General features: G+C 41.8%; 1 non-coding gene across 1 annotated transcript; it reads right to left on the reverse strand.

Annotated features, from left to right (window-relative positions):
- Positions 1 to 1,917: 1,917 nt before the first annotated feature.
- Positions 1,918 to 2,023, reverse strand: LOC114086659 (U6 spliceosomal RNA). The gene has a single exon (XR_003581659.1). It is a non-coding gene; the product is annotated as a U6 spliceosomal RNA (small nuclear RNA).
- Between the last annotated feature and the right edge of the window lie 16,826 nt (positions 2,024 to 18,849).

Below are 18,849 nucleotides of genomic sequence, written 5' to 3' on the forward strand. Positions count from 1 at the left end.
TGTAGCCAAACAAAGAAAATTCAGGTACCATTTCACTCACAAAGTCACTTACATAAACCCATCGCTTCTATCTTGAAGCAACTAATGCCAAGAATACAAACAGGAGCCTTAGCACTCAGTGAAGGGAAAGAGTCAGGTTTGAGGGCTTCAGATTTAGGTTTTTGTTGAAATTGAAATTGTAGTTAAAGAGTAAGCAGAGTCTGGGTGTGTTGATCACTCCTACACACTCACCAAATATAAAATGTAGGAAAACACAATATTTTGCCCAAGAAACTATCTTTTTCTATGGTCTTTCTCTGCTTTTTCCTAATTATTATAATAATTTTAATGAGCTCTTCTCCATCAATTCCACATTAGTTTTTCCATATCTTTGAGCCATTATGCTACAAAGTGGGGCAGGATGTCCTTCTTTTTTTTTTTTTTTTAATTAAAAAAAATTTAGTTGCAGTCAGACACAATACCTTCATTTTATTTATTTTTATGTGGTGCTGAGGATCAAACCCAGGGCCCTGCACGTGCTAGGCAAGCACTCTATCACTGAGCCACAACCCCAGCTCAGGATGTGCTTCTTGACTTACAAATTTAATATAACTTGGGCATGGCTAAGACTCCCTGACTCAGGTTCCACCTGCTTTCTGACAGCTTAGTTCAAGAAATGCTACCTGTCTTAGTCTGTTTTCTTTTACTATAACAAAATATATGAGGCTGGGTGATTTATAAAGAAAAGACATATGTTTAGTTTATAGTTCTGGAGGTCCAAAAGTATGGTGCCAGAATCTGCTTGGTTTCTGGTGAGGGCCACATGCTGCTCAATGGCAGAAAAGCAGAAAGGAAAATGGCTGTGTGCAGAAGGGCCAAGCACATGGGGTTGCCTCCCTTTATACAACCTACTCCCTAAGTAACCAATCTAGTCCTGGTGATCTAGGATCAATCTCTCTTAACACCTAATCACCTCTGAAAAACCCCCAATATCCCTCAACACTGAAGGGCTTTGTTTATTTGTTTGTTTTGTTGTTGTTGTTTTGGGGGGTTGGTACCAGGGATTGAACTCAGGGGCACTCGACCATTGAACCACACCCCCAGCCCTATTTTGTATTTTACTTAGACACAGGGTCTCACTGAGTTGCTCAGTATCTTGCTTTTGCTGAGGCTGGCTTTGAACTTGCAATCCTCCTTTCTCAGCCTCCTGAGCTGCTAGGATTACAGGCATGCACCACTGCACTCCGCTTGTTTTTGTTTTGTTTTGTGGTGCTGGAAATTAAATCCAGGGTCTCATGCATGCTTCCAGATTGAGTTTTGGTGGGGACAAACCATATTCAAATTATAGCACTGGGCTAGAGTTGTAGCTCAGTGGTAGAATATCTGCCTAGCATTTGTGAGGCCATGAATTTGATCCCAGTATAGCAAAACAAACAAACAAACAAATAAACAATCCATAGCACCACCACAAAAATATGCTGCTTTGGGCTTTAAACTGAGGGAAATTAGAGAATAGCAAATGCAGAAAAGGGTTTTCATTGCCATGAATTCCCTCCCCAGGAATCTCATCAACCAGAGATTAAACTCTTATCACAGGAGAGGAGACTAGAAGTTGACACCACACCCAGACAGAGATGTTACAAGCTACAACTTATTCTTCTGAAAGTCCATTCATTTTTCCCCCAAATCACTTATTCTCCCCTAAGTTGCCTACATGCCCCCTCCCCTTTCCTCTGTGAAGAGGGTATATGTTTCTAGATCTTACGGGGTTTGGGGGCATTTACTTTTCCTTCATGTAATGCCCTTGTAAATGTGTAGACATTTTCTCCTATCAATCTTCATTCCACTAATTTATTTCATATATTCGATCACTGAATCCTCAAAGAATAGAGGAAAAGTCTTTCTTCCTCTCTCTCTCTCTCTCTCTCTCTCTCTCTCTTTAATATGGAACGCTTCACGAATTTGCGTGTCCTCCTTGCGCAGGGGCCATGCTAATCTTCTCTGTATCGTTCCGATTTTAGTATATGTGCTGCTGAAGCGACACTCTTTCTTCCTCTTTAAACTGCTCCTTTGAGCAGTTTCCAAGTTCTAGGACATCAGAAGTACCTGTGCCCATCCAAATCCAGGATCACAGAATTTTAGCCTTCCCTGGAGCCCATGATGTCGCTAGGTTATCAATAGCCCAGGGCGGGAGAGAAGTCAGGAAAACCAAAAGATAAAGTACAGAGAGGTTAGGGAAGACCAAATGGGAGAAAGAAAAAAAAATATTTAGAGAGGAAAATGACCAAAGGAAGTAGGAAAGAGCCAAAGAAGGAAGATGGCAAGAAAAGAGGAGGAAGTATGTAGAGGTGAATGATCACACATGTGAAAACATTGAAAAAGAAAAGAGGCATAATGAAGAGGCCAATCCCTTTAGAAGACACATTAATTTCCTCAAGAATAGGAGCAGTCTTGGGGCTGGGATCGAGGCTCAGCCTTAGAGCGCTCACCTAGCACATGCAAGGCCCTGGGTTCCATCCTCAGCACCACATAAAAATAAAATAATGATATTGTGTCCAACTGCAACTAAAAACAAAATAAATATTTAAAAAAGAATAGGAGCAGTCTCATACCTTATTTGTTCATTTATTTTTGCATCCCCTACATTACACCCAAAAGTGTTCAGTAAGTATTTGTTGATTCCAGTGCTATTTATGGACCAGAATCCCAGGATTGGAATTCTGACTTTCATGGCACCCTCCTCTTTCCCTCCCAGGCTCTCCGCCATATGTTTTAGAGGCAGGATTCAGGCTGTATAGGCTTTGAGTCAGCAGAATCAACTCTATAGGAAAAAAACCTTTCTGAACTAGGTCTATACACCCAAAAGGAGACCACAGACTTTGGTTAGCCCATCACAGTTTTCTTTTAGTTTATCAGGGTTTTTTTGTTTGTTTGTGTTTTGTTTTGTTTTTGGTACTGGGGATTGAACTCAGTGGTGCTTAATCATTGAGCAACATCCCCAGCCCTTTTTGATTTTTATTTTGAGACAGGGTCTTGACAAGTTACCTAGGGCCTTGCTAAATTGCTGAGGCTGGATTTGAATTTGTGATCCTCCTGCCTCAGCCTCCAAGTTGCTGGAATTACAGGCATGCACCGTAAAAATCATATTTTTATTTCTGCCCATTTCTTCTAACTGTTAGCAAATAACTCCCTTCAGTTGGATGCAGAAGAGATCTTGAAGAATCCAGGATGAGGATGCCAGGTCTCTGGTGCATGCCCTACCCGCTGCATGTCTCTCCTAGCGTAAAGTGAATCTTCACAGAGAACTTTACATTCCTTTCCACATGGGGCTGCTTTCCCAGGTTAGGTCCCTGAGCTAGGCTCCCTATCTATGCTCTTCAGCCAGCTATTGACCCAACTGCCTGTTTCCCTTGCCCTCTGTCCTGATTTCTTTTAAGGAAAAGCCCTAAGGCAGGAGTGTTTCAAGCATTCTGCTCTGCAAAGTTTCTCAGAGGCTTGGTGAGGGTTTTTCCCTTCTAGAATCCTCAACAAATCCCTAAAGTCATCTTGGTAGGAATCCCAGCACCTTATAATCTTCTCATTTATAAATTCTTACCTGATCTGCTTTTAGTTTTGTAATTAAATCCTGTGGTAATAATAGTAAAGTAGCTCATATTTTTAAAAAATTCTCAGAAACTAGAGCTTGGTCCCCAACTTCCAGCCCTCTTTTCTTGTGACGAAAATACCCTAGGGCCTTCGAGTTTTCAGGACAGCCCTGTTGGAACCTCTTTGAGCTCCATCATTTATCTCTAGGAAAGTACTGAATACAGCAAGAGGCTAGGGGCATGCTGACATCTGCTCATCAGCAGGCCAGAAATAATGACTTCAATTTCCTTTCTCATTTAATTTATTCCCAGGCTGCTCCCTTCCCATCTTCATAAGCTAGTTCTTATTTCAATACAGTTCAAGTAATAAAGCTGTTCTTCATTATTCATCCAGTTGCAGGCTTCTCCCAGTCACACCCCACATGCCCCCTCCTCAACCTTTTTCAATCACCTTCCTTTTCTCTTTCTGCCTCCTTTCCCTCACACTTTCCAGAGGGAGTTCAGGGTCATAGCCCTTTCTCAGAGTTCTACACTCTTCCAAGAAACTTCTGAGCTCATTCTGGCCTGGTCATTACAGCGCTAAATACAAACTTCACAAAATACGTTATATTCCCAGATTTTCTCATGCCAATGTCTCAGGTGTACTTCTATCAGGGATAATCCTACAAAAATCTGCTGTCCCTTTGGGGTTGGGGTTGTGGCTCAGTGGTAGAGCGTTCACCTAACCTGTGAGGCACTGGGTTCAATCCTCAGTACCACATAAAAAAATAAATAAACAAAATAAAAGTATTGTGTCCATCTACAACTTAAAAAAAAATTAAGTCTGCTGTCCTAGAGGAAAAATTTTAAATCCCAAGGAGATTCAATTATTATAACATCTGTATTTATCCTCCCCTATCCCAACAATAGGAATTACAGTTTCAGACCTGAACTGACCCTTAATGCCAAGTTTCTAGAACAGGAACCGAGATTTTTCTAGGGACATCTAGAGGCATCTGCGTAGTCATTCCTCTTGCTGAATGCTTTGACAGCCTTGGGCAGTAAATATAAAGGAATGCAATTAAGCCTGTGGGATAAGGCTTTGGTGTCAAAATCAGAATTTAAGTTCTTCTCTGATACTTATTTGCCTACATGACCTTGGTTAGGCTACTTAACCTCTCCACATCTTAGTTGTAAAATAACAATACCTCTCTGGTTTGAAGGACCAACTGCAAACACATTTATAAAACATTTAATGCAATTTCTGGTACATGATGAACATTCAATAAATATTGGAAATTACAATCATGTATGAATAAACTTCAGTAAGTCAGATAAACTGTTAAAACTCATTATAGATTTTAAATAAAGAAATATAACCTCACTATTTAAAAGCATTGCCTCTAGGAGTTGCTTTAATGAATTGCTAGAAAGAAGTGATTTATAATTACCATATTGTCGGAATGCAAATAGATACTTCAAAGAGGTGAAAAGTAACTTGTTTTCTTGAGTGAGATAAACACTCCCCTTGGGATCTTGTCTATAAACTCAAATATTTTGTAAGCAAATAGAACTCTGATAAATTCTAGCCCTTATTTATGTGAAATGATCACAAAACTGTATTTTGAGCTTTGAATAATTGAGGATTTTACCATTTGGACAAGGAGCTATATGGCCCATGACATTCCCTAATTTCAAAAGCATGAGGAAAAAGAATGAGGTTTTTCATTTTACCCATATTTATTCCAGTGTTGCCAAATATTGAGTAATGGTCAATTTATTGCACAAATATAGTAAATTTTCAATTATTCACATGTGGATTATTCAAAACAGTTTTCTAACCAACCCTGTGTTCTCTTCTCTCTCTTCTAGCCATCCTTTAACCTTTACTGCTCCCCAACACACATACACACACACACACACACACACAAACAGATGCATACATATTCAAATATTAAGAAGTACTCATATATAATGACACACTCACAGACACACTCACACTCACATTCCCCCCTCTCTCTCTCACACACACACACACACACATATACATCACTTTGCCCAAAGCAAGCAGAACCCAGAATTGCCTGTCCTGGTAATTACAGTAGACCCTTAGAATAGCATTTCTTTGTTCCCCTCACTTAGGTTTTCATTTCCTGAATGTCACAGGGTGTGGCCGGAAGGGAGAGAAGGAAGGAAGGAAAGGAAATCATGGTATATACCCCCAGCCCGGTAGTACAGGCTGTGAGAAGCATAAGGCTCCTGCTCCCTGTGTGCTGGCATCTCTCCTGCCATTTTACTGAAACTTTGGGGTGTTTTTCTCTCTGCAGCACCCACGCTCCCTCCCTTTCTGCCAAAGCTTCTTGTTGTGACAGAGTGAAAGGCTGGTGGTTGGGGGTGGGGAATGCAGCTAGGTGGCCTCAGAACTGAGTTATAGCTCCCCCTCCAGGAGCAGCAAGACGGAAGACGAGGCTATAGCCAAAACCTGGAAGCCCCCTACTGCTGACCCTCCTACATATGCACAGCATGTGTATACACACAGAGCCGAGCACTGCCCCCACACCTGCCCACATGGACACATGGACACACATGCAGGACTGGAGCTGAGCAGACACAGCCCTGCAGTCAATAACAGGCAGGAAATCCGATGTCACACTGGCATGAATCTGCCCAGGCATCTGATGTCCAAAATCCCCCTCCTCCCATCTCTTTCCCTTCTAATGAGCCAGAGAATGCTATTGGGGTCCAAGCATTTTTTTGCCACACAAGAGAATGGTGAGTGTTGAGTGCCTAGACTCCATTAGCACCTGGCACATCAAGCAGAGGACACCAGGGTCAGCACCAGTAGACTGCCCAACCCCCTCCACAGTAGCCTCTGCATAGAGGACTCTGGGGCTCCCACCAAGTGCTCCAGCAGAATGCTCTGCAAAGCACAGACAAAAGTCCCAGTCAAGGGGCAGAGGAAGGGCTGGCAATAGCCAATAGGAGTGGTCTCACTCCCCTCTGGCTCAACAGATGGCAGAGTAGTCTCAGGTTTTTCTGAGATAAGGCCTCATGAAGGAAAGAGGAAAGATTCAATGATCTCTTAAACTCTAGGAGAAGCAGTCAATGACAGCCAGGTGAAATGCCTGAATATAAAAGGACCCAACACTGCCAAACTGAATCTGGGCCAGGAATGTCAAAAGGAAATTCTCTACTTCCCTAAGCCCTTCTCTTTATCAGGCATCTATGCTAGTCCTTGTATTTTATGCTCATTATTTTAATTTAAATTAAATTAAATTTTCCACAAGGTATTCTTGAAGAGAAAGTTGAGAAAGCTTGTGGTTCATGGATTTTACATGATTCGATCAAGATTATAAAACTAGAGCAGGGGGCTGTGGTGTGTGCTTGTAATTCCAACTACTTAGGAAGCTGAGGCTGGAGGATCACAAATTTGAAGCTAGCCTGGACAACTTAATGGACCCTGTCACAAAATAAGATTTTAAGAAAAGTGCCAGGCCGGACACACAAAGAATGTGTTAATTTAGAAACATTTTTAAAATTAATAAGCACATGGTGATGCAGGTTGTTTGTTCAGGGCAATGTGCTGCCTACATTAGAATTGCCAAACTTCCCCCTCCCACTTCCCCCAGCTCTCTTCCTTCCTAGGTCTTGGCTGTTACCCACGTCATTCTGGCAGGAAGAGTCCATTCCCTCATTCCCTCAGGCTAGGTGACTGTTAGTCTGCAAAGCTCAACTTGCCAACTGAATAGGTTCTCCAAGCTCAGAGGTCTCTCCTAGGCCATGTGTATATGGGACACGTGGGGAGCAGACAGCAGTTCTTCTTTTTTATTTTTTTAAATTTGTTTTAATTAGTTATCGGTTCTTCTTCTTAAATCAAAGATGGGGTTGGGGATATAGCATGGTGGTAAAGCATTTGCCTATCATGTGCAAGCAACACACAAACACACACACACACACACATACACAAAGTAAATCCATTGATTTCTTTACCTTCTGAAACCTGTTTTATGAGGGTGGGTACTCACTCAGTTCCATGTCTGCCTCCAGGAAGCAGATATAAGCAATTTCTCCTGAGGCAAGAACTAAGGCTAGGACTTGCTTGAAGATGACCAAACTAGAGATTATTCTTCCCAGAGGGACTGCCCCCAAAAGTTTACTTTATCTTATATTCTCCTATATAAGCCTTCTCTTCCATTCAGCCCAAAAATAATTCATTCTGATATTAATTCAAGTATTTATTGAGTTTTTATGAACCAGAGACTGATCATGAAGCTTGATTCTAGTGCTGGATGACAGATGAGAAACAAATAAACAAAAATCAGTGCCAGGACTGACTCTCAAGATGATATGATAGAGCAGGGATCAGATCAGCAAACTATGGCCTATAGGCCAAATCTGTCTACCACCTGTTTTGTAAATAAAATTTATAAAGTAAATGAAGAATGCTTAGCAGGGGTCTACTTTATTTATTATCTTTGTATTTTTAAATTAATTTTTGAATATATATTTAATGAGTCTACATTGTTTTAAAAAAGAAAAATAGAAAGAATAGACAAAGAAGTGTCTCTCCAGGCTCTATTTCCCAGCTATTAAGTTTCCTTTCCTATATGCAACCAACATTAATTTCTTATGCATTTTTTCCCAGAGAAATGTATTCATACAAAAGAAGTACATGTACATAGTATACATTTTTGCTCCCAAGAAAACTATTTAATTTTGGGAGATCAGGGAAGACGTGATTTGGCTAAAACTTGAATGATAAGAAGGTGCCAGCATCTTCTCAGAGCAGCAGCTTCTAGGCTGTAGAAACAGCCAGTGCAAAGAAAGACTCTAAGCTGGTCTTGATATGACAGGTCTAGAGATGAGAAAGGAAGTCCATGTGATTGGGCACACTGGGCCAGAGAGCAGTGATTGGAGATAAATCAGGAAGCATAAAGACTCCATTGTGCTCATTTATCCCTGCTCCTGAGTATTCACACTTGGGTGGAAGGGAAGTCATTTCTGACATCTAACACTAGTTTTCCTTGCTATTCCTCTTTAGTCTTATGTTGGGGCCACTCCAACTTTTAACAACACAATGCATCTGTAAAATCTGTATATATAACTATGAATACAGAAAAGGTATGGGACAGGACAAGGGCTAGAAGGGGGTTTAGGAATAACGTAATTAGCACTTCTAGAGGAAGGTCCTACAATCAGAATTATCAATCCAGGAACTTGGTAAAGACTTTGCAAAGATACAATTTATCAACCTAAATTTAAAACCAAGGGCTGGGGATGTGGCTCAAGCGGTAGCGCGCTTGCCTGGCATGCGCACAGCCCTGGGGGTTCGATCCTCAGCACCATGTACAAATAAAGATGTTGTGTCCACCAAAAAACAAAAAATAAATATTAAAAAAAGAAGAAAACCAAGAGGAGTAATTATCTCTCCACCCAGGGCTTTGCTTAGAAAAGTAGAATATTCTCAATTTATGCAATAATTATTTGGTCAAGTTTTCTATTAGTATCAAACATGTGTTCAGTATCTTGAGAAAAGTAAGTGAAACAGAGCACCTCATCCCTATCCTGAAAGAGTTTATAATTCATCTGAGGAAAGAGAATTTGACCTTGTGAAATAATAGTGAGTTAACCTAAAAGATACAAACTAGTTCAGAAACGCTAGGGATCAACATGATCAAAAGTTCAAAGAAGAGTTCACGGGAGGGACTAGGGTTGTGGCTCAGTGGTAGGGAGTTTGCCTAGCACGTGTGAGCACTGGGTTCGATCCTCAGCACCACATTAAAAAAAAAAATACATACAATTAAAAAAAAGAGTTCATGGGAAAGTGAATAGTGAACTACTTTAAAGGATAGGGAAGATCTGAATAAAAGTAATGATATCTTGATTAGAAAGATGTTATACAAGCCAGGTGCATGCCTGTAACCCCAGTTGGCTTGGGAGGCTGAGGCAGGAGGATTGCGAGTTCAAAGCCAGCCTCAGCAAAAGCGAGGTGCTAAGCAACTGAAACCCTGTCTCTAAATAAAATACAAAATAGGGCTGGGGATGTGGCTCAATGGTTGAGTGTCCCTGGGTTCAATCCCCAGTACAAAAAAAAAAGAAAGAAAGAAAAAGAAAGAGGTCATACAAATAAATAAGACAGCAATCAGTACGTAACCACTCAATAGGTGGCAGCTGCAGCTTCTCTTCTTCCCCTTTTTCATTGTGTTACTTACAGTTTACAAAACACTTTCTGGCAAATTCCCTCACTTGATATTTACAATAACCCTATGCCTGGGCAGGGCAGATGGTCCTGTTTCCATTTCACAAGTGAAGAAATTGAGGCTCAGAATGATTAAATACATTGTCAAAGTTACAGGGCAGAAAATGAAACCTAGGTGTTCTGAATCTACATAGCACAGGCTTCCCTCTTTGTGAGGAAAGCAGCAGGCAATTCAAGCAGGCAGAACAGCAGGAACAAGAGAAAAGAAGCTGGGAGTCTTGGAAAATGCAATTACATCTCAGTGGCACCGGGAACACTTTCTCTTGAAAGGAGCCTATACTCTCTGACTTCTCTAGTAATGCCCATATGCCCAGATCACAGGTCCTAGCTCAGGAAAAGGAGAAACTTATTGGTTAACAACCTCAACAGAGTAGGAAAACTGTGAGCAAGAGGAATCCACTCCTTCTACATTCTCATTAGCACTGCAGCCCCACATACACATGCATCAGACTGCAGGTTGTCATTGGTAAGTTACTAAGCCTGAGGCCTGAAATAAATTAGGCGGCATCTCAGGAAAACAAGATTATATTACTCATATTAAGATTTGTGTGGATTAAAAATGCCATCTACTGTTTTGCAGGTCACCTTTCTTTTCTCAGGACCCTGCTGAATGAAAGCATTCTTTCTCCTTCCCTCCACTCAAACCCACCTGAGCATGTTGGCTCTGCTCTGTAGTTTCCCAGAGGGAACTGGCTGAGTTCAGCCACCTACCTGTTGTCTATCAGATCCAAACTATGAGGCCACAGGTAGGGGGCTTCATTGTCTGCCTTTGGAATGAGGCTGCCTTCTGAGGTTGCCCCTGGCAACCAAAGTGCCTGAATGTCTGTATCTTAGTGGAGCCTGGGAGCTGGGGAGGATGGGAGCAGTCCCTAACTACAGGGTACAAACAGCAGGTCAGTCATTATGCTCCTTTCTTCCTCCCAGACCTAGACCCCAATCTCCTAATGAGTACAGTGTTGTCACATCACCTGACTTCTCCACGTCAACAGCATCCCTTGGAGATTCTCCCTGAGGAGGGAGGTTGAGGAGAACCTGTTCTGTTTAGCCTACAGCAAAGATCCATGCACCCAACACATCCTTAGCCAGTTCTCGGCATGTCATATGCTCTCAAATGACTAATACCATTTCATCTTGTAAGCTTCAACATCTCTTTCCCCAGGAAGCCAACCTACCCTGACTTGCCTTTTGTGCTCTAGGAAGATATAAGCGCACATACCTTGAAACCCTGTGTCACTCTAGCATAATAATAAATATTAGTCCGCCTAAAATGTGCAAGGCCTGGGTTCAACTGCCAGCATCATAAAAACAAACAACAACAAAAACAGCAACAACAACAAAACACCATATCATTCTAGTTGTATATTTACATTTGTATTAGCTCCTCAAGGTTAAGGACTGAATTTTATTTCAGCCTGGGACCTGACACATAGGCATAACCTAATTGCTTGTTGAAGAGAATAAATGATAACAGGAAATTGTCACAGGAGGAAATGGGTAGCAGGAAAGAACTTTTCAAGCATTGGATGAAAGAAGCAGCATGTGCAGAGCACAGAGGGACTCTGGAATGATTCAGTTTCATCTACAATGTAGGGTGTATAGAGGAATCAGAGAAGGTAGGCCAGTGCCATCCGGGACAGTCTCAAAAGCTGAGCTAATACATTTGAGCCAGGAGTGCAGCATATTCAAAGCATAGCTTTAGGAAGACAGATCTGGCCAGGTGTGCAGAATGGACTGAGGGAAAACCAGCAGGCAGGAGACTGTTTTGACAGCCCAAACTTGACATGTAAAGGGTCTAGACAAGAGCAGTGATGGGGAAATGAATGCAAGAAATAAACCACCCAACTCTGTTGGATGGCTTCTTCGTGCAGACTAGGAATGTCAGTTGGCTGCCTAACCTTGTTTTAATTAGCATCCGGTGGTTGCCATCTGAGCTGACTGGCCACAGAGCTCTTTGTGCTTTGCAGAAATCTTAGCTGTAACCAGGGTGCTGTCATTACTTCAGGAACTGAGTGGTGTAAGGTGGAAGGTAGATCTGGGAGGGAAAAATTTTCTTGACTAGAATATATCAAAGGGGTCATATATCCTTCCCCCTCAGTATTTATCACCTTTAAATGGAGATAGTCTTTTTCATGCCACACCCATCTACAACTCCAAAAAGAGCACCTACAAAACAGCTGGAAGATTCTGGAATTAAGTTTGTTTGCCTTGCCTCCTGCAGATGCATCTGGACTACATATGTCAAGTACACTGCTTGTATGCCTCCTGCTCTTGCTGAGAGGGGTAGTTTCACTCACAGCACTACTCAGAAGCAGTATAGAAGCTGCGTATGAGCCTTGGCTCTAAAGCCAGTCTGCCTGCATTCAAATCCTAGCTCTACTGCTTAATAGTCATGAAGACTCTGTGCTTCAGTTTGCTTATCTACACAATGGGGAAAATATTAGAATCTACTTCAATAGGATTGTTGAGAGGATTATATTAGTGAGTTAAGCCATGAAGAGCATTTAGCAGTGTACCTGGCGCATAGGAATCCCTCAATGAAGGTGAGCTACTATTTTTATCTGATGCAACCATATGTTCTATAAGAGCCCAAGCCCTTCAGCCTGAGCTCTGAGTCAGGGCAACCCAGTGAGGCCTGGTGAGAGGAATCAGACTCTCTTTGGATAATTAGGAAAAGAACTCAGGGCCAAATGACTAGTGGTAGGAGTGAAAGCTGCAAAGATGCATAGAATGATGCCGCAGTCTGGCTGGGCACAATCAGGAGCCACTTGTCAAAAGAAACTAACTTTATTTTTAGAACCACACACGCCAAACAAAACAGCTCCTCAGGAAAAACCCTCAGAGCCCCAACTGCCACCACCGGCTTTCCACAAGCCTCTCTCTCCCACACAAGCTTCTCTCCACCTCCCACAATCCTCCTGCTCTTGAGGCCGATTGGCTGGGTCACGTGGGGGGAGCCAAAAAAGTCCCCCAATGAGCAGCTCCGTGGTCTGAAAGGGCAGGGAAACAGCCCAATGAGTATCACCGCAGAGGAGCCAATCAGCTAGATGTTGCTGGGGCCGCTGTGAGCCAATCATCAGCCAGCAGCTGGTTGCTGGCAGCTGGAAGTTTGCTGGGGCCCCTTCGGCTGTGGCTCTCAACATCTCCCCCTCTCTGTTTAAACAACAAGCATGTGGCTTAGGGACCGTGCCTGCCTTAGGTTGTCCAATAGTACATATGGTCCTTAGGTTGGTACCATTGCAATTGGATCTTACCCGTCACTGACTACCAGTCCAGTATACAGCCACACCTGTGGAGAGGTCTTTGTACCAGCGGGGGGGTGAGGTTCTTTGCCTCACCTCTGTTGGCCCCCAAATTTTAGCTGGACGATCATGACAAGCAGAAGGGAGGAAGATACACCAAGCCAATTGACGGCTCCTTTTGGAAAAATTGTACCACCAATGACATCATCAGCAAAAATACCCCAACACTACCACAAGTCACTGCACCAACAGATAGTTCACAATGCATACAGGTGAGCTCACAATGTGTCCAGGCAAGTTCTGCAAGCAGTTCAGTGATGGCTATTGTAGAAGCTGTAGATTGGTTTTATCTTTGACTTCACCAGCACTGGGATGAAGATAGGAATTCTGGCAATAATGGCTAAAGAAAAAATTATGTAACATTCCAGAAGGCACTAAAAGAAAACAATTTTCTAAACAATTTACATTGTCTTCACCGGCACTGGGATGAAGATAGGAATTCTGGCAATAATGGCTAAAGAAAAAATTATGTAACATTACAGAAGGCACTAAAAGAAAACAATTTTCTTAACAATTTACATTATCTTTAAGAGAATTATTAAATATAATGAAAAGGAAAGGTGAAAGTAAACAGATCTGTTAACCTTCTTTTTGTTTACATATTAAAACAATCCTCAACAGTTGTTTACCCAATTTAAATTAAACCATATAAATCACATGAAAAAACAAAATATTTGGATCCATTTTATCATGAACGCTCATCATATATGATATATAGACATACATACATTCAAACATATAACACAAAACACAAGTGTGCACACATAATATAATACATACAACACATAACATTATAGTAAAGGCCTTATAACTTTTTACAGGTGAAATCTCCATTGCAATGTTTAAAAACTCTATAGTCAAAAAATAGAACTGATCAGCAAAACATTAACCTAGGTCTGTATGAGCTCAAAAAACAAAATAGAACTTCATGATATGGCAAAGGGCAATAATAAAATAGATATTGAAAAAAGCATCCTGGTTCTGTTGCAGATGTAAGAATAGCCAAACTGGAGTTTTGGATATCAGTTGTTATGGATTTGAGCCAAATCATCTTCTTTTTGGTCTGTAGAAATCGCTTTAGTTAATCTTTCTGGAATCCAAATCGGCTGCTGTTCTCCCTGTGGAAACACATAAACAGACCCCCGACTCCAGACAATCACTGGGTCAGGACCTTGGTTAATCTCTCTGGAATCCAAATCGGCTGCTGTTCTCCCTGTGGAAACACACAAACAGACCCTCGACTCCAGACAATTACTGGGTCAGGACCTTTCCATTGTCCTGTTAGAATATCCTTCCAAAGTACCTTGGGCTTATGCACATTTTTTGGACACATATGCCTTTCTGCCCTGTTGGTATACCTAAATAAGGCCTTATCCAGTTTATGTCTCCTAATAACTTTTGAAAGTCATTAAGTGATTTGAGTTGATCTACTCGTATTTGAATTTTTGGTGGACGGACCATGGTTGAGGATAATAGAACTCCTAAATAATTAATTGGAAAATTTAATTGTACTTTATCTATTGCTATCTCTAGATTATAATTTTTTAATAAGTTTGTAAGTGTGGCATAACATTCTAGCAATGTGTTTTTATCTTTGTGTGCTAATAATACATCATCCATATAGTGAAATATTTGTAGTTCAGGATTTTGATTTCTAAGTGGCTGGATTACTTTGTTAACATAAATTTGACACATAGTTGGGCTGTTAGCCATCCCTTGAGGGAGTACTTTCCATTCATATCTCTGATCAGGACCTTCATGATTCAGTGCAGGGATAGTAAATGCAAAACGTGGACTATCCTCAGGATGAATTGGAATTGAAAAAAAACAATCTTTAATATCTATAACTAAAACATACCAGGTTTTTGGCAAAGCAGACAACTGAGGAATCCCTGATTGAGCAGGTCCCATAATAACCATCTCATTATTAATGGCTCTTAAATCTTGCAATAATCTCCATTTACCAGATTTCTTTTTGATGACAAAAATGGGAGTATTATGGGGAGATACAGAAGGTTGTATATGTCCTTCTGCTAATTGTTGTTTGACCAGGTCATGGGCTGCTTGTATCTTTTCTTTAGTCAGGGGCCACTGAGGAACCCATACTGGTCTTTCTGATTTCCAAGTAATTTTTATTGTCTCAGTGGCCCTTTCTGAAAATCCAACCCATGTCTGTCTGTTCCTTGATCTATTTGTATTGGTGCTGCTATACCTTGTTCTTGTTTTTCTAATCTTTTTCCTTTCCTAAAACCTTGTCTAGTCATAATAGTGGGTGCATTTTGGTTGATGTTATTTGTTAATGTCAAACCTAATTGATCTAGGACATCTCGTCCCCATAAATTTACGGGAAGATGATCCAATACATATGGCTGTATAGTTCCTTCACATCCTTCAGGATCCTTCCAATCTAATACCATTGCACTTCTATGGGGATTAGTTGCCACTCCTAGGCCTCGAAGCGTTTGAGTGGCTTGTTGTAATGGCCAATGTTTTGGCCATTCTTGACGAGAGATGATGCTAAGGTCTGCACCTGTATCCAGTAGTCCATTAAATTCATGTCCTTGAATATTTAGTTTTAGCATGGGGCGAGAATCTAAATTTAAAGAAAGCATAGCCCAATCTACACCTGTGGAGCCTAATCCCTTGGAACCTCTTTCTACAGTACGACTGGAAAATTTATCATGTAGGCTGGGTATTATTAGTAACTGTGCTATTCTATCTCCTGGTGAAATTACTGATATAACCTTTGGAGAACTGGCTATAATTTTTATTTCACCTTCATAATCAGGATCAATTACCCCAGGACTTATCATAAGTCCTTTTAGAGTAGAAGAGCTGCGTCCCAATAATAAGCCTACTGTTCCTTTGGGAAGAGGTCCTTTCACCCCTGTGGGAATGATTTGAACTCCCATCTCTGGAGTTAGTACTGCTCTGGCGGAGGCGCAGATGTCCAACCCTGCGCTCCCTCTGGTTTGTCTGATGAGGGATCTGATGGACAATGTGTCCTGGGCACTACCCTGATGGGGTTGCTGGGTTCCTTCAGTGCTCCGTATATTTGTGGTTTTGGGCCCCGGAGCATTGGGCCCCCCTGTCCATTTTTTGGCAATGGAGCCCGATGCCTTTCTCCACGATATCGTGGATAAACACCTGGTCCTTGTTCGTTTTTTAATAATGGAGTACCCTCTATGGTGGTTTGAGAACGGCATTCATTAGCCCAATGTCTCCCTCTACGGCATCGTGGGCAAATACCTGGTAGTCTATTACTTTGATACCTAGTTTTGTTAAACCCTCCTCCAATGGGGCAATTCCTTTTAAAATGTCCTGTTTGTTCACAATTGTAGCATGTTCTTGGCCTGGCATCTAAAGCCTGTTTTACTGCAGCTGCCACAATTTGCCCTTGTTCATTAATGTCTCTGGCATCTAAAGCCTGTTTTACTGCAGCTGCCACGACTTGCTCTTGTTCATTAATGTCTCTACATAATTTAATATATGTGTTTAAATCTTCATGTTTCCATGGTCTAATGATATCTCTGCACCAACGATTCGCTTGCTCATAAGCCAGGTGTTTTAGTAATGGCATTGCTTGTTCTGTATTCCCAAAAACTCTGGTAGCTGTTTGAATAAGCCTATCTACAAATTCAGCATAAGGTTCATTAGCTCCTTGTATTACCTTAGATAATTGACCTTGTAAACCTCCATGTCCTTGTAAAGTCTTCCATGCCTTAATTGCATCTACAGCAATTTGTGCATATACACCAGGATCATATGCAATTTGTTGCTGCTGATCCTCATAAGGTCCCTTTCCTAACAACATATCTAGATTTCTCTGAGGATAACCAGCTGCTGCATTTCGCCTAGCCGTCTCCTTGCAAAATTCCTCATTGGCAACCTTCCATAACAGGTATTGTCCTCCATTTAGCACAGCTTTACACATATTAGCCCAATCTGCTGGCATCATGTTCAAGTTGTTAATGGATTCGACCATGCTTACAGTGAAGGGTGCTTGAGGACCATAGGTTGTTACAGCCTCTTTTAGCTGCTTCACTGTTTTGAAATTTAAAACTTGGTAAAATCGCTGCCCTCCTGCCTCAAATACAGGGCATGTTAATATTTGAGATCTTGTCTCAGGATCCCAACTATCAATTGCGGGGGTTGGGGACCTCCCAGCATATGGAGGTGGCCTTGTTAGTTGGACACTTACGTCCTCTGGTGATAGAAAGGTGTTAGTAGCAGTCTCCTGTAGAGGTGGTGCTGTTGGTTGGACACTTACACCCTCTGGTGATAGAAAGGTGTTAGTAGCAGTCTCCTGTTGTAACTTTCCCCCTGATGGCTTTTTCTGTTTTACACTTTCTTTCTCTGTCTGACTAGCTTGAGAGGCCTTCTCTTTTACTTGAATCTTTTCCTCTGTCTGACTAACTTGAGAGACCTTCTCTTTTACTTGAATCATTATGTCTTCTTCTTCCTCTACCATTGTCTGAACTGAAGGCTTTGGACTAAGCAAACAAAATATGAACGTCCACAATGGCAATGTGCCAACTGGCAGAGTCCCTGGGCTTTTCTTTTCTATTCTTTTTAAATCTTCACCATGATGGTTCCATTGTGATATATTTAACAACTCCTCCTTAAAAAGCCATGGGCTACATTTTTGTATTGTATCAACGTATGCCCTGACTGCTCTTGATTTTACTGGGATGCCTCCTTCCTCTAACAATTTACTTAACACTCTTTCAGTTTGTTTTTTACTAATTTCTGATCCCATATTTCTACTATAATACAACCCAACAAGATAACACCAAACAAAACCGAGACAGAATGAAATAAAAATGGAACAACAAAAAATCATTATAACCTTTCTCCCTATCTGTTCCTCAGACGCAAATAGTTTTTCCTCAGATGTGAGCGGTTTTTCTTCCGTCTCACTCATCTCCAGGGACAGGCAACTTAAAACAAAAGTGAAGCAAAACAAAAGAGGAATCTTAAAATGGCTACCCATCCTCTCGCCCTGCCCTCAGGGGCGAGCAGTTTACCTTATCACTTACCCTCAGTCGCTCCCCGTGCGAGCCACCAAATGCCGCAGTCTGGCTGGGCACAATCAGGAGCCACTTGTCAAAAGAAACTAACTTTATTTTTAGAACCACACACGCCAAACAAAACAGCTCCTCAGGAAAAACCCTCAGAGCCCCAACTGCCACCACCGGCTTTCCACAAGCCTCTCTCTCCCACACAAGCTTCTCTCCACCTCCCACAATCCTCCTGCTCTTGAGGCCGATTGGCTGGGTCACGTGGGCGGAGCCAAAAAAGTCCCCCAATGAGCAGCTCCGTGGTCTGAAAGGGCAGGGAAACAGCCCAATGAGCATCACCGCAGAGGAGCCAATCAGCTAGATGTTGCTGGGGCCGCTGTGAGCCAATCATCAGCCGGCAGCTGGTTGCTGGCAGCTGGAAGTTTGCTGGGCTCTCAACAGAATGAGGTGCCAGAATATATGATTGAAGGCATGAAAAGTCATAATGAGCAACTTAGTCCAGAATCTACCCCTCTCTCTCCATGCCCAGAGTTCCATTTTTTGGCTGTCTTTGTGTCTTTTTTCCATTTTGTGCTGCTATAATAGAATACCCAATACTGAGTAATTAAATTAAAAAAAAGATTTATTTCTTACAGTTCTGGAGGCTGGGAAGTCCATGGTCAAGGGGCATACATCTGGGGAGGAACTTCTGGCTGCATCACCTCTTGGCAGAAGGCAAAATGGTAGGA

The sequence above is a fragment of the Marmota flaviventris genome, chromosome 5, assembly GCF_047511675.1.
Source record: "Marmota flaviventris isolate mMarFla1 chromosome 5, mMarFla1.hap1, whole genome shotgun sequence".
Taxonomy (NCBI): Eukaryota; Metazoa; Chordata; class Mammalia; order Rodentia; family Sciuridae; genus Marmota; species Marmota flaviventris.